Consider the following 15,000-nt stretch of genomic DNA (forward strand, 5'->3'; position numbering starts at 1 on the left):
GCCCCAGTTCAGTTTCTGCCCACCAGCCAGCTGGCTGGTAAAAGAAAATACCACAGAGGAAGTATTCATACATTTCTTTGCCTGGCATTTCCTGGTTTTTAAAGTGATGGATCCCTCCGTTCTTTCCTATAGGCTACACCACCTCCAGTGTGTTACTGGTACCTGCCTGGCATTTCCTGGTTTTAAAGTGACGGATCCTCCGTTCTTTCCTATAGGCTACACCACCTCCAGTGTTACTGGTACCTGCCTGTCATTTCCTGGTTTTAAAGTGATGGATCTCTCCGTTCTTTCCTATAGGCTACACCACCTCCAGTGTGTTACTGGTACCTGCCTGGCATTTCCTGGTTTTAAAGTGACGGATCCTCCGTTCTTTCCTATAGGCTACACCACCTCCAGTGTTACTGGTACCTGCCTGGCATTTCCTGGTTTTAAAGTGACGGATCCCTCCGTTCTTTCCTATAGGCTACACCACCTCCAGTGTGTTACTGGTACCTGCCTGGCATTTCCTGGTTTAAAGTGACGGATCCCTCCGTTCTTTCCTATAGGCTACACCACCTCCAGTGTTACTGGTACCTGCCTGGCATTTCCTGGTTTTAAAGTGACGGATCCCTCCGTTCTTTCCTATAGGCTACACCACCTCCAGTGTTACTGGTACCTGCCTGGCATTTCCTGGTTTAAAGTGATGGATCCTCCGTTCTTTCCTATAGGCTACACCACCTCCTGTGTTACTGGTACCTGCCTGGCATTTCCTGGTTTTAAAGTGATGGATCTCTCCGTTCTTTCCTATAGGCTACACCACCTCCAGTGTGTTACTGGTACCTGCCTGGCATTTCCTGGTTTTAAAGTGATGGATCTCTCCGTTCTTTCCTATAGGCTACACCACCTCCAGTGTGTTACTGGTACCTGCCTGGCATTTCCTGGTTTTAAAGTGATGGATCTCTCCGTTCTTTCCTATAGGCTACACCACCTCCAGTGTGTTACTGGTACCTGCCTGGCATTTCCTGGTTTTAAAGTGATGGATCCCTCCGTTCTTTCCTATAGGCTACACCACCTCCAGTGTGTTACTGGTACCTGCCTGGCATTTCCTGGTTTTAAAGTGACGGATCCCTCCGTTCTTTCCTATAGGCTACACCACCTCCAGTGTGTTACTGGTACCTGCCTGGCATTTCCTAGTTTTAAAGTGATGGATCTCTCCGTTCTTTCCTATAGGCTACACCACCTCCAGTGTGTTACTGGTACCTGCCTGGCATTTCCTGGTTTTAAAGTGATGGATCTCTCCGTTCTTTCCTATAGGCTACACCACCTCCAGTGTGTTACTGGTACCTGCCTGGCATTTCCTGGTTTTAAAGTGACGGATCCCTCCGTTCTTTCCTATAGGCTACACACCTCCAGTGTGTTACTGGTACCTGCCTGGCATTTCCTGGTTTTAAAGTGACGGATCCCTACGTTCTTTCCTATAGGCTACACCACCTCCAGTGTGTTACTGGTACCTGCCTGGCATTTCCTGGTTTTAAAGTACAGTGCCGGATCCCTCCGTTCTTTCCTATAGGCTACACCACCTCCAGTGTGTTACTGGTACCTGTCCAACTTGTGACTTTGTTTTTCCTCACAGCGAGTTATGTATGAGACGATGCTGAGGATTCTTTATGATAGGGGGTTATTTGGCTGCTAAACAGTTGTTCTCACTTCCCTGTGCATATTAAGTAGTGTACCATTTTGTCTGGGATCTGGAAATACATATCTCTCCTGCCAAAATGCATTTGTTTTTTTCTTCCCCTTTTTAACCAGTATAATGATGGCCTACTGTATTTTCTAAAGGAAAGGGTGTGGGTTCCTCAGAGAATGTTGGACATGAGTACAGACTCTAAAGCATCACATCCAACAAAATGTACCGTGTCACACATTTCAACTGAGTTTACAGGTGTTGACACATTTCTGAAAGGAATCCACGACTGTTAATGACGTTACCGAACAAATGTCTTCACACATTTATACATGTGAGAGGAATTGTTACCTTCTCTCTGTCATGGGATTGCATCATCAAACTACTGGTGGACTGAAATGGTTAATTATAGTCTGGAGAGAGGAGAGGAGGAGGAGGAGGAGGAGGAGAGGAGAGGAGAGGAGAGGAGAGGAGAGAGGAGAGGAGGAGCGAGAAGAGCGAGGAGAAGGAGGGAGGAGGAGGGAAGAGCGAGGAAGAGGAGGAGAGAGGAGAGGAAGAGGAGAGAAGAGGGAGAGAGGAAAGGAGGGAGAGGAGGAGGAGGAGGAGAGGGGAGAGGGGAAAGGAGGAGGGGGGAGAGAAGAGAGGGAGAGGAGAAGACAAGTGGAGAGAGGAGAGGGGTGGATGGGGGAGAGGAGACGGGTGGATGGGGAGAGGAGACGGGTGGATGGGGGAGAGGGAGGGGTGGATGGGGGAGAGGAGACGGGTGGATGGGGGAGAGGAGACGGGTGGATGGGGGAGAGGAGAGGGTGGATGGGGGAGAGGAGACGGGTGGATGGGGAGAGGAGACGGGTGGATGGGGGAGAGGAGAAGAGGAAAGGAAGAGAGGGGAGGATTAGAGAGGAAAGGAGTGCTCTACAATCATGCAGAAATTACTGTGCCAGATGGCATGGCTCTGGAGTCTGGACTCAGAACCAGTACGGAAGACCCTGGGCTCTGCCATCTCTCTCTCTTTGCTTTGAATCAAACTCTTAGGGGTCATACAGAGTTGAGATGAGACACAGAGAGAGAGCTGGTCTTGTGTCCTTTGTACAGTTTAGAGGTTATTATGGACCTCTGCCTCTCCAGTGATTGGTTTAAAATGAGTTTACCTCACAGTAGCCCCGCAATTGAATATGTCCTTCTTTAATATTTTTTTTACTATTATTGTTCAAACTATTGAATAAAACCGCATGAATAGAGACGCTCAATCAGATATACAATTTGCTTGGAGAAAAACACACAGTGGAACGTTTTCCAATAGTTTTGAAATAATTATCTCAATTATTTCGACCTATATAATTTCCCCATTGATTCCTCCATACACTGTAGGCTAACTTCCTTTTGATAATTATCAGCTCCTCTACAATTACAACTTGAAAGAAGAGAAGATTACTCAGGATGGATATGGAAGAGAAGGGAAATCATTTTAAAAAATAGCTTTTAAGGTGAATTCAATAATTCACCTTAAAAAATGACCAAAAGTATGTGGAAACCTGCTCATCCAACATCTCATTCCTAAATCATGGTCATTAGTATGGAGTTGGTCCTCCCTTTGCTGCTATAACAGCCTCCACTATTTGGGGAAGGCTTTCCACTAGATATTGGATCATTACTGTGGGGCTTCCATTCCAACCACAAGAGCATTAGTGAGGTCGGGCACTGATGTTGGGCGATTAGGCCTGGCTTGTAGTCAGAGTTCAAATTCATCCCAATGGTGTTTGATTGGGTTGAGGTCAGGGTTCTGTGCAGGCCAGTCAAGTTCTTCCACACCAATCTCGACAAACCGTTTCTGTATGGACCTCGCTTTGTGCACGGGTGTATTGTCATGCTGAAACAGGAAAGGGCCTTTTCCAATCTGTTGCTACAAAGTTGGAAGCACAAAATCGTCTAGAATGTCGTTGTATGCTATACCGTTAAGATTTCTCTTCATTGGAACTAAGGGGGGCCCGAACCAGACCATTATTCCTCCTCCACCAAACTTTACAGTTGTCACTATGCAATCAGGCAGGAAGAGTTCTCCTGGCATCCGCAAAACCCAGATTCATCCTGTTGGACTGCCAGATGGTGAAGCGTGATTCATCACTCCAAAGAACGTGTTTCCACTGCTCCAGAGTCCAATGGTCCGCGAGCTTTACACCACTCCAGCTGACTCTTGGCATTGCGCATGGTGATCTTAGGTTTGTTGTGTAGCTGCTCGGCCATGGAAACCCATTTCATGAAGCTCCAGACAAAGTTTTTGTGCTGACGTTGCTTCCAGAGGCAGTTTGTACCTCGGTAGTGAGTGTTGCAACTGAGGACAGAATATTTTTAAGCGCTTTGCACTTCAGCACTCGGAGGTCACATTGTGTGAGCTTGTGTGGCCTACCACTTTGCGGCTGAGCCGTTGTTGCTCCTAGACGTTTCCACTTCACAATAACAATTATACTTATTATACTGTATTATACTGGGGTTATAGTATACAGCCTGGTATTATACTGGGGTTATTCCATACCTAGGGCTGATACTAAGGGCTTGTGAAGGGCCAATCAACAACCTTTGAACACTGAGTGTAGTAATACGGAGGCCTGTGTACTAATGTAGAGGCCTGTGTACTAATGTGGAGGCCTGTGTACTAATGTGGAGGCCTGTGTACTAATGTAGAGGCCTGTGTACTAATGTAGAGGCCTGTGTACTAATGTAGAGGCCTGTGTACTAATGTGGAGGCCTGTGTACTAATGTAGAGGCCTGTGTACTAATGTGGAGGCCTGTGTACTAATGTAGAGGCCTGTGTACTAATGTAGAGGCCTGTGTACTAATGTAGAGGCCTGTGTACTAATGTAGAGGCCTGTGTACTAATGTAGAGGCCTGTGTACTAATGTAGAGGCCTGTGTACTAATGTAGAGGCCTGTGTACTAATGTAGAGGCCTGTGTACTAATGTAGAGGCCTGTGTACTAATGTAGAGGCCTGTGTACTAATGTGGAGGCCTGTGTACTAATGTAGAGGCCTGTGTACTAGTACGGAGGCCTGTGTACTAATGTGGAGGCCTGTGTACTAATGTGGAGGCCTGTACTAATGTAGAGATCTGTGTACTAATGTAGAGGCCTGTGTACTAATGTAGAGATCTGTGTACTAATGTAGAGGCCTGTGTACTAATGTAGAGGCCTGTGTACTAATGTAGAGATCTGTGTACTAATGTAGAGGCCTGTGTACTAATGTAGAGGCCTGTGTACTAATGTGGAGGCCTGTGTACTAATGTAGAGATCTGTGTACTAATGTAGAGGCCTGTGTACTAATGTAGAGATCTGTGTACTAATGTAGAGGCCTGTGTACTAATGTAGAGGCCTGTGTACTAATGTAGAGGCCTGTGTACTAATGTGGAGGCCTGTGTACTAATGTAGAGATCTGTGTACTAATGTAGAGATCTGTGTACTAATGTAGAGGCCTGTGTACTAATGTAGAGGCCTGTGTACTAATGTAGAGGCCTGTGTACTAATGTAGAGACCTGGTGTTATAGGTACTAAAGTGAATAGTGGTTGGGAAAAAGTAAATAAACCTTAATAGAAAATATCTCAAGTAAAAAGTCACCCAGTAAAATTCTATTTGAGGAAAAGTCTAAAAGTATTTGGTTTAAAATATACTTAAGTATCAAAAGTAAATGTAGTTGCTAAAAAGATACTTAAGTATGAAAAGTAAAAGTATAAATAATTTAAAATAATTTCAAATTAAGCAAACCAGATGGCATCATGTAAAATATATAATAATAATAATTTTCAGGTAGCCAGAAGCACACTCCATCATTCAGACATCATTTACAAAATGAAGTATGTGTGTCCAGTGAGTGCACCGGATCAGAGGCAGTAGATCCCTACTGGGATGTTCTGTTAAGGGCTTAAATTGGACCAGTTTCCTGTCCTGCTAAGCATTCAAAATGTAACCAGTACTTTTGGGTGTCAAGGAAAATGTATGAAGTAAAAAGTACATTATTTTCTTATTAAGGAATGTAGTAAAAGTAAAAATGGTCGAAAATATAAATTGTAAAGTGAAGTGCAGATACCCCCAAAACAAGTACTTAAGTAGTACTTTAAAGTATTTTTTTACTTAAGTACTTTAAACCACATTATGTGAAGAGCTGTGTTTTTTTCCAGGCAGGCCTGATCCGGACTGATAACGGGGAGTTTTTCATCGAGCCTCTGGAGAAGGGTCAGCAGGATGTGGAGGTGAAAGGTCGTGTCCATGTGGTCTACAGGAGATCTGCCATCAAAAGTGAACCAGTCCAAACAAGGAAGGACCTCCCCAATGAAGGTAAGGGAAGGGAACACCACCAGTGTAGTGGAAAGAGGAGGGGTGAGTGCACACAAGCACACACACACACACACACACACACTCATGCACACACACACAGCAGACACACACACACACACATAGCAGACAGACTGTTCACTGCACCAGCTGTGAGGAATGCTCGGCCCCTATGAAAGCACTGGGGGAAAGTCTGTCTCTCTGCTCTACAGTTCAAATGGACCTGACTCCTCTATGAATTCCCTCCTGTCCGTGAACAATAGCTTGAGCATCTGGTGGCAGGCTGTCCTACTGTTATAGGTGCCGTAGATTCTCTCTCCAGTGTCTGTGACTGTAAAGGTGATGTACAGTCATACACACTAAAACAATGAGGGTTCCTCAAGGATTCTTTGGGAAAGGTGATCGTTCTACGTGGAACCATAATGCCTCAAATAGCCCTTTGAGCTCTTTAATGGTTCTTCGCAGTTCAGAACTAGGGTTCTTTACAGTTCAGAACTAGGGTTCATTACAGTTCAGAACTAGGGTTCTTTACAGTTCAGAACTAGGGTTCTTACAGATTCAGAACTAGGGTTCTTTACAGTTCAGAACTAGGGTTCTTTACAGTTCATAAAATGGTTCTTTCTTCTTTTACTGAAAGTTAAAATGTAGGGGAAGCAGCTCATTAGAATATTTTGGGGCGTGGTTTACGCACAGCTCTTTTTGTGCAATTGTGAGTTAGAGTCATGTCAGTTTATCTGATGTGTAATTCCATTACATATTAGATATGACAATGGTCAGTGATGTCCTGTGAAAGACTCATGTTATGGCCTTGTGTTAGTTGAGAACAGCTGACTAAATCAGTCAGTGGGTCTCAATTCTCTCCTCAGGGACCCCAGCTGCTCCAGAGGAAGCTCACTTGTTTCAACGTGTCAATAATAACACCTAGGGAATTTGAACAATATAACATGTCTGACCAGAATAAAACCCTGTATGGTTTTCAATAGGATCTACAAAAGAACCTTTAAGATTAAAGAAGGTTCTTTATAGAACCATTCTCCATAAATGTTCTATAAAGGACCTAACATTAGCTAGCTAAAATCTGGAGGTCTCCCCTCATGCTTAGCTAGCTAGCTAACGTTATACTGCAGCTAAAGTCAATTTGGAGGCCTCCCCTCAAGTTTAGCTAGCTAGCTAACGTTATACTGCAGCTAAAGTCAATCTAGGCCTCCTCAAGCTTAGCTAGCTAGTTAACGTTATACTGCAGCTAAAGTCAATCTGGCGACATCAAAATGATGACAAAAGGTTTTCCTACTAATTATTTGTGTTTATAAATGTCATTTTTGTTTTCAAGCCTCAGTAATGCACTTTCAGATCAACCCGTCATCAGCACCCAATGAGGATGCATTGAGTAGAATGCTCAGTCGGGCGTCAGTCCTAAAACGAGCGTTCAAAACAATATTGTGACGCAACGTGCAACCCGTGAATATAGAACCTGAGGAAGAGTTCTTCATATCACCATACAGGTTCCATTTAGAACCTCGTGAGCATGGTTCTTTATAGAACCTTTAAAAAAGGGTTCTATAGAGCACCAAAAGGGATCTGCTATGGTTACAAGCCAAAGAACTCCACAAAGCCTTGTTCCTCTCTAGGTTTCTTCCTAGGTTTTGGCCTTTCTAGGGAGTTTTCCTAGCCACCGTGCTTCTACACCTGCATTACTTGCTGTTTGGGGTTTTAGGCTGGGTTTCTGTACAGCACTTTGAGATATCAGCTGATGTACGAAGGGCTATATAAATACATTTGATTTGAACTCCTATCTGATACTAGAACGGAAGTTACCATTGTAACTATGGTCGTATGCATACCATTCAGACCATCAGTACAGTGTGAAGTATGGATTATATCCCATGCTCTCCCCGCGGGTCCAGTATCAATAACAACAAAGTCACCCCGGTGACCGTGACAGCTTGTGGAGAACGTTTCCCCCCCGCGGTTCATATCAAACCGCCCTGTCTCAGAGAAACTTCTCGCCAACGTATTCAGAGTGACGGGTTACCACTGACGGTCTTACAGCAGTCAGGCTGTAATGATGTGGTTCTGAAAGTACTGGAATGTATAGGCAGCTGGCTGGGCCATTTACAACCATGATGTGGTTCTGAAAGTACTGGAATGTATAGGCAGCTGGCTGGGCCATTTACAACCATGCATCCTATTTGTCAAGTTTAGCTACTTCTCTCAGTTTGTCACACTGTCACTGACAGCAATGCAAAACCTTCTCTCAGTTTGTCACACTGTCACTGACAGCAATGCAAAACCTTCTCTCAGTTTGTCACACTGTCACTGACAGCAATGCAAAACCTTCTCTCAGTTTGTCACATTGTCACTGACAGCAATGCAAAACCTTCTCTCAGTTTGTCACATTGTCACTGACAGCAATGCAAAACCTTCTCTCAGTTTATTCTGATATTATCTCAATCATGTCAATGGACACCTGCAATCCCAATGCTTGGACCTTAGATACATCAGCCCTTGTATTTCTATAGAGTAGAGTAGAGTAGTAGAGTAGAGGATGATTGGACCTTAGATACATAGGAGCCCTTGTATTTCTATAGAGTAGAGTAGAGTAGAAGTAGAGGATGATTGGACCTTAGATACATAGAGAGCCCTTGTATTTCTATAGAGTGAGGATGATTGGACCTTAGACACATAGAGAGCCCTTGTATTTCTATAGAGTAGAGTAGTAGAGGATGATTGGACCTTAGTAGAGCCCTTGTATTTCTATAGAGTAGAGTAGAGTAGAGGATGATTGGACCTTAGACACATAGAGAGCCCTTGTATTTCTATAGAGTAGAGTAGAGTAGAGTAGAGGATGATTGGACCTTAGATACATAGAGAGCCCTTGTATTTCTATAGAGTAGAGGATGATTGGACCTTAGACACATAGAGAGCCCTTGTATTTCTATAGAGTAGAGTAGAGTAGAGGATGATTGGACCTTAGACACATAGAGAGCCCTTGTATTTCTATAGAGTCAAGGATGATTGTACCTTAGACACATAGAGAGCCCTTGTATTTCTATAGAGTAGAGTAGAGTAGAGGATGATTGGACCTTAGACACATAGAGAACCCTTGTATTTCTATAGAGTAGAGTAGAGTAGAGGATGATTGGACCTTAGACACATAGAGAGCCCTTGTATTTCTATAGTAGAGGATGATTGGACCTTAGACACATAGAGAGCCCTTGTATTTCTATAGAGTAGAGTAGAGGATGATTGAACCTTAGACACATAGAGAGCCCTTGTATTTCTATAGAGTAGTGGATGATTGGACCTTAGACACATAGAGCCCTTGTATTTTCTATAGAGTAGTGGATGATTGGACCTTAGACACATAGAAGAGCCCTTGTATTTCTATAGAGTAAGAGAGGATGATTGGACCTTAGACACATAGAGAGCCCTTGTATTTCTATAGAGTAGAGTAGAGGATGATTGGACCTTAGACACATAGAGAACCCTTGTATTTCTATAGAGTAGAGGGAGAACCCTTTTACCTTAGACACATAGAGAACCCTTGTATTTCTATAGAGTAGAGGATGATTGGACCTTAGACACATAGAGAACCCTTGTATTTCTATAGAGTAGAGGATGAATTTATTAGGCACATAGAGAACCCTTGTATTTCTATAGAGTAGAGGATGATTGGACCTTAGACACATAGAGAACCCTTGTATTTCTATAGAGTAGAGTAGAGGATGATTGGACCTTAGACACATAGAGAACCCTTGTATTTCTATATAGAGGAGATTGGACCTTAGTGGATGTATTTCTATAGATAGAGGATGATTGGACCTTAGACACACTTGTATTTATATAGAGTAGAAATGATTGGATAGGCACATAGAGAGCCCTTGTATTTCTATAGAGTAGAGTAGAGATGATTGGACCTTAGACACATAGAGAACCCTTGTATTTCTATAGAGTAGAGGATGAATTTACCTTAGACACATAGAGAACCCTTGTATTTCTATAGAGTAGAGGGGAATTTACCTTAGGCACATAGAGAGCCCTTGTATTTCTATAGAGTAAGTAGAGGGATGATTGGACCTTAGACACATAGAGAACCTTGTATTTCTATAGAGTAGTAGAGAGTAGAGTAGAGGATGATTGGACCTTAGACACATAGGAACCCTTGTATTTCTATAGAGTAGAGGATGAATTTACCTTAGACACATAGAGAACCCTTGTATTTCTATAGAGTAGAGGATGAATTTACCTTAGACACATAGAGAACCCTTGTATTTCTATAGAGTAGAGGATGAATTTACCTTAGACACATAGAGAACCCTTGTATTTCTATAGAGTAGAGGATGAATTTACCTTTAGGTATTTCTATAGAGTAGAGTAGAGGATGATTGGACCTTAGACACATAGAGAACCCTTGTATTTCTATAGAGTAGAGTAGAGTAGAGTAGAGGATGATTGGACCTTAGACACATAGAGAACCCTTGTATTTCTATAGAGTAGAGGATGAATTTACCTTAGACACATAGAGAACCCTTGTATTTCTATAGAGTAGAGGATGAATTTACCTTAGACACATAGAGAACCCTTGTATTTCCAGCCACTGAGACAAACCTTCCTCTGTGGCAGCCTATTATTTGTCCGACAGATTCCAAGTATTCGTTCTAACGACACAGTAGTATTTTCTCTTCTCTATGCTGTGCTGTTTCTCACCTAGGAACATTTATATGATTCACCTTCCTGGAACTGTCTGCATTAGGAAGCAGGCTAGAGCAAGCGCTGAAAGGCCTCGATTTGGAATAGTATTGAGCCCAGGCTGGATGCCCGTCTGGTCTAGTGTGTGGGTCTCAGACAGCGTAGTGAGGTGGCAGAGATTCCTTGCCGTCATGGTGGAATGTGATCATTTCCAGCTGTCCATAGTCAAATTCCATGTTTTATAACACCAGGCTGTTTCTACATGGTAATAACACATTTTATCCAGACACATTCCTGTTGCTGTTGACAACAATAATGTTCAATAAGGAAATTAAAAACATTATTATGTTTTGCTATTGTCCTTAACTGTTATTTCGGATGGTTTCCGTTCTTTCCATTGTTGACTTTACAGGTAACTGTTGCATTTCGCCGAGTCATTTTCCAGGGACACAAACAGCTTAAAAATAAAATAACTAAAATGCCAAATCATATCCTACTGAGAATGTACAGTCACCTGTTTCTTTAAGTTGTATATTACAGAAGATGATGTCTCTGATGTACAGGACATCAACATTTATATATAGTCTACTTAGGGGTTGAGCCGGAAGAGGATGTTGAGGGGTTGAGCAGGAAGAGGATGTTGAGGGGTTTGAGCAGGAAGAGGATGTTGAGGGGTTGAGCAGGAAGAGGATGTTGAGGGGGTTGAGCAGGAAGAGGATGTTGAGGGGTTGAGCAGGAAGAGGATGTTGAGGGGTTGAGCAGGAAGAGGATGTTAAGGGTTTGAGCAGGAAGAGGATGTTGAGGGGGTTGAGCAGGAAGAGGATGTTGGCTTGTCATGCTGTTTTTGATGTATGATTGTGGTCCTTCTGTAGCTCAGTTGGTAGAGCATGGCTCTTGTAACGCCAGGGTAGTGGGTTCGATCCCTGGGACCACCCATACGTAGAATGTATGCACACATGACTGTAAGTCGCTTTGGATAAAAGTGTCTGCTAAATGGCATATATATTATATATATTATATCAAGGGGTCGTTGTATTGTACAGGTCTCAGTTCAGCCTTGTACAGTCTCTCCTGTTCATGTCTGGACAGTCTGCATCATTGTACAGGTCTCAGTTCAGCCTTGTACAGTCTACCCTGTTCATGTCTGGACAGTCTGTATCATTGTACAGGTCTCAGTTCAGCCTTATACAGTCTCTCATGTTCATGTCTGGACTGTCTGCATCATTGAGACGAGACAATTCCAAAGCTTGGTTGTGTCCCATATTTCTCCCCATTTCTATCTAAGTGCACTACTTTTGATCAACGCTGACCAACGCAGCAAACTCGTAGGTTATGTCCCCAATGGCACCGTTTTCCATTTTTAATGTTGTGGAGCACTACGAGGAGTGCACTAAATAGGGAATTGGGAGTGCACTAAATAGGGAATTGGGAGTGCACTAAATAGGGAATTGGGAGTGCACTAAATAGGGGTGGGAGTGCACTAAATAGGGAATTGGGAGCCACGGAAAGGAGGCCATAATACTCTGGGAGTGCTAAATGTTGCTAAATGTAAACATTGGGTAAACATGCTGCTTCTAAATATTTGGAGAGGTTGCTATGTTACTTCCTAATTCCTCATGTAAACATGCTGCTGTAGGCTAAATGTTGCTATGTTACTTGTTGTAATTCCTCATGTAAACATGCTGCTTGCTGTAGGCTAAATGTTGCTATGTTACTTGTTGTAATTCCTCATGTAAACATGCTGCTGTAGGCTAAATGTTGCTATGTTACTTGTTGTAATTCCTCATGTAAACATGCTGCTTGCTGTTGGCTAAATGTTGCTATGTTACTTGTTGTAATTCCTCATGTAAACATGCTGCTTGCTGTAGGCTAAATGTTGCTATGTTGATTGTTGTAATTCCTCATGTAAACATGCTGCTTGCTGTAGGCTAAATGTTGCTATGTTACTTGTTGTAATTCCTCATGTAAACATGCTGTAGGCTAAATGTTGCTATGTTAGGTAATTCCTCTATGCTGCTTGCTGTTGGCTAAATGTTGCTATGTTACTTGTTGTAATTCCTCATGTAAACATGCTTGCTGTAGGCTAAATGTTGCTATGTTACTTGTTGTAATTCCTCATGTAAACATGCTGCTGTCGGCTAAATGTTGCTATGTTACTTGTTGTAATTCCTCATGTAAACATGCTGCTGCTGTAGGCTAAATGTTGTTACTTGCTGTAGGCTAAATGTTGCTATGTTACTTGTTGTAATTCCTCATGTAAACATGCTGCTGTAGGCTAAATGTTGCTATGTTACTTGTTGTAATTCCTCATGTAAACATGCTGCTGCTGTAGGCTAAATGTTGCTATGTTACTTGTTGTAATTCCTCATGTAAACATGCTAGGCTAAATGTTGCTGTTACTTGTTGTAATTCCTCATGTAAATGTTGCTACATGTTGCTATGTTACTTGTTGTAATTCCTCATGTAAACATGCTGCTTGCTGTAGGCTAAATGTTGCTATGTTACTTGTTGTAATTCCTCATGTAAACATACTGCTGTAGGCTACATGTTGCTATGTTACTTGAACATGCTGTTCATGTTGTTTACATGAATATGTTTACTAAATATGCTAATTGTTCCTTGTTGTAATTCCTCATGTCTCTTCCCCTCCACACAGTGACAGACTTTGGGATTGCTGACCTCCCGGTGCGCTGGACCTCTTGGAGCTCAAGCTGACAGAGTCTGAGCGCAAACGGCGGCACGCCAAGAAGGACGACTACAACATCGAGGTGCTGCTGGCTGTGGACGACTCTGTGGTGCGCTTCCATGGCAAGGAGCACGTACAGAACTATGTCCTCACACTCATCAACATAGTAAGTCCATTTTTTACTCTTTATATGCCACACATATAAATACTTTGTGAATGCTATTGGCGATTCCACGCCAGTGTAGGCCGAAAATATTTTCTGTATGTCAGATTGTTCTGGCAATGCTCACATAGTAACTTCCTTGGGAGGAAGGATGTTTGACCTGATTTTTCTATTTGTATCACCAACAGTTTTGGGGAAAAATCATGATGAAAGTGGCCAGTTTAGGCCCTTTTTAAATCCTATGCCTGCGTTTACACAGGCAGCCCTGATATTTTTTCTCCATTAATTGGTATTTTGATCAATCACATCAGATCTTTTCATCACATCAGATCTTTTCATCACATCAGATTTTTTTTTCAGAGCTAAACTGATTGGTCTAAAGACCAAATAGTGAAGTACAGATCAGAATTGGGGCTGCCTGTGTAAACGCAGGCATAGGTCTGTGATCCGTACATGATACAGACACCATCTTAGCGTCGTTACACTCCTTATATTGTTCTCTCAAATATGGAATATGTTTAGATTTTGAAATACAATTATTTTTTCACACTAATTCCATCAACGTTTTAAAATACTTATATTAATATCTCAAAAGTACCTTTTTTTAAGTAAGATTTCGTCCTTGTAATCAACATGGCAGAAGGCGTGTTTGCAGAGGGCTATGGTTTACATAGCTAGTTAGCTAGTCAACGGTTGACTGCAGCGTGTTTACAGAGGGCTATGGTTTACATAGCTAGTTAGCTAGTCAACGGTTGACTGCAGCGTGCTTGCAGAGGGCTATGGTTTACATAGCTAGTTAGCTAGTCAACGGTTGACTGCAGCGTGTTTACAGAGGGCTATGGTTTACATAGCTAGTTAGCTAGTCAACGGTTGACTGCAGCGTGCTTGCAGAGGGCTATGGTTTACATAGCTAGTTAGCTAGTCAACGGTTGACTGCAGCGTGTTTGCAGAGGGCTATGGTTTACATAGCTAGTTAGCTAGTCAACGATTGACTGCAGCGTGTTTGCAGAGGGCTATGGTTTACATAGCTAGTTAGCTAGTCAACGGTTGACTGCAGCGTGTTTGCAGAGGGCTATGGTTTACATAGCTAGTTAGCTAGTCAACGGTTGACTGCAGCGTGTTTTCAGAGGGTTATGGTTTACATAGCTAGTTAGCTAGTCAACGGTTGACTGCAGCGTGTTTGCAGAGGGCTATGATTTACATAGCTAGTTAGCTAGTCAACGATTGACTGCAGCGTGTTTAGAGGGCTATGGTTTACATAGCTAGTTAGCTAGTCAACGGTTGACTGCAGCGTGTTTACAGAGGGCTATGGTTTACATAGCTAGTTAGCTAGTCAACGGTTGACTGCAGCGTGTTTTCAGAGGGCTATGGTTTACATAGCTAGTTAGCTAGTCAACGGTTGACTGCAGCGTGCAAATTAATTAGAGGTTTCCCCCTATTCATCTATTCTAAGGCAAGTTAGCTAGGTTTCTGCTTTGACT

The 15,000-nt window shown here is 42.8% G+C and overlaps 1 pseudogene across 1 annotated transcript in view; it reads left to right on the forward strand.

Moving 5' to 3' along the window:
* The first annotated feature begins 5,827 nt into the window (after positions 1 to 5,827).
* LOC118382043 (A disintegrin and metalloproteinase with thrombospondin motifs 3-like) overlaps positions 5,828 to 15,000 on the forward strand; it is a 121,936-nt pseudogene continuing 112,763 nt past the window's right edge. Inside the window, exons 1-2 of the transcript XR_008132765.1 lie at positions 5,828 to 5,984; positions 13,333 to 13,522. The product of XR_008132765.1 is annotated as an A disintegrin and metalloproteinase with thrombospondin motifs 3-like (transcript). The remainder of the gene's footprint in view (positions 5,985 to 13,332; positions 13,523 to 15,000) is intronic.

Source organism: Oncorhynchus keta, unplaced genomic scaffold, assembly GCF_023373465.1.
Source record: "Oncorhynchus keta strain PuntledgeMale-10-30-2019 unplaced genomic scaffold, Oket_V2 Un_scaffold_4914_pilon_pilon, whole genome shotgun sequence".
NCBI classification, from domain to species: domain Eukaryota; kingdom Metazoa; phylum Chordata; class Actinopteri; order Salmoniformes; family Salmonidae; genus Oncorhynchus; species Oncorhynchus keta.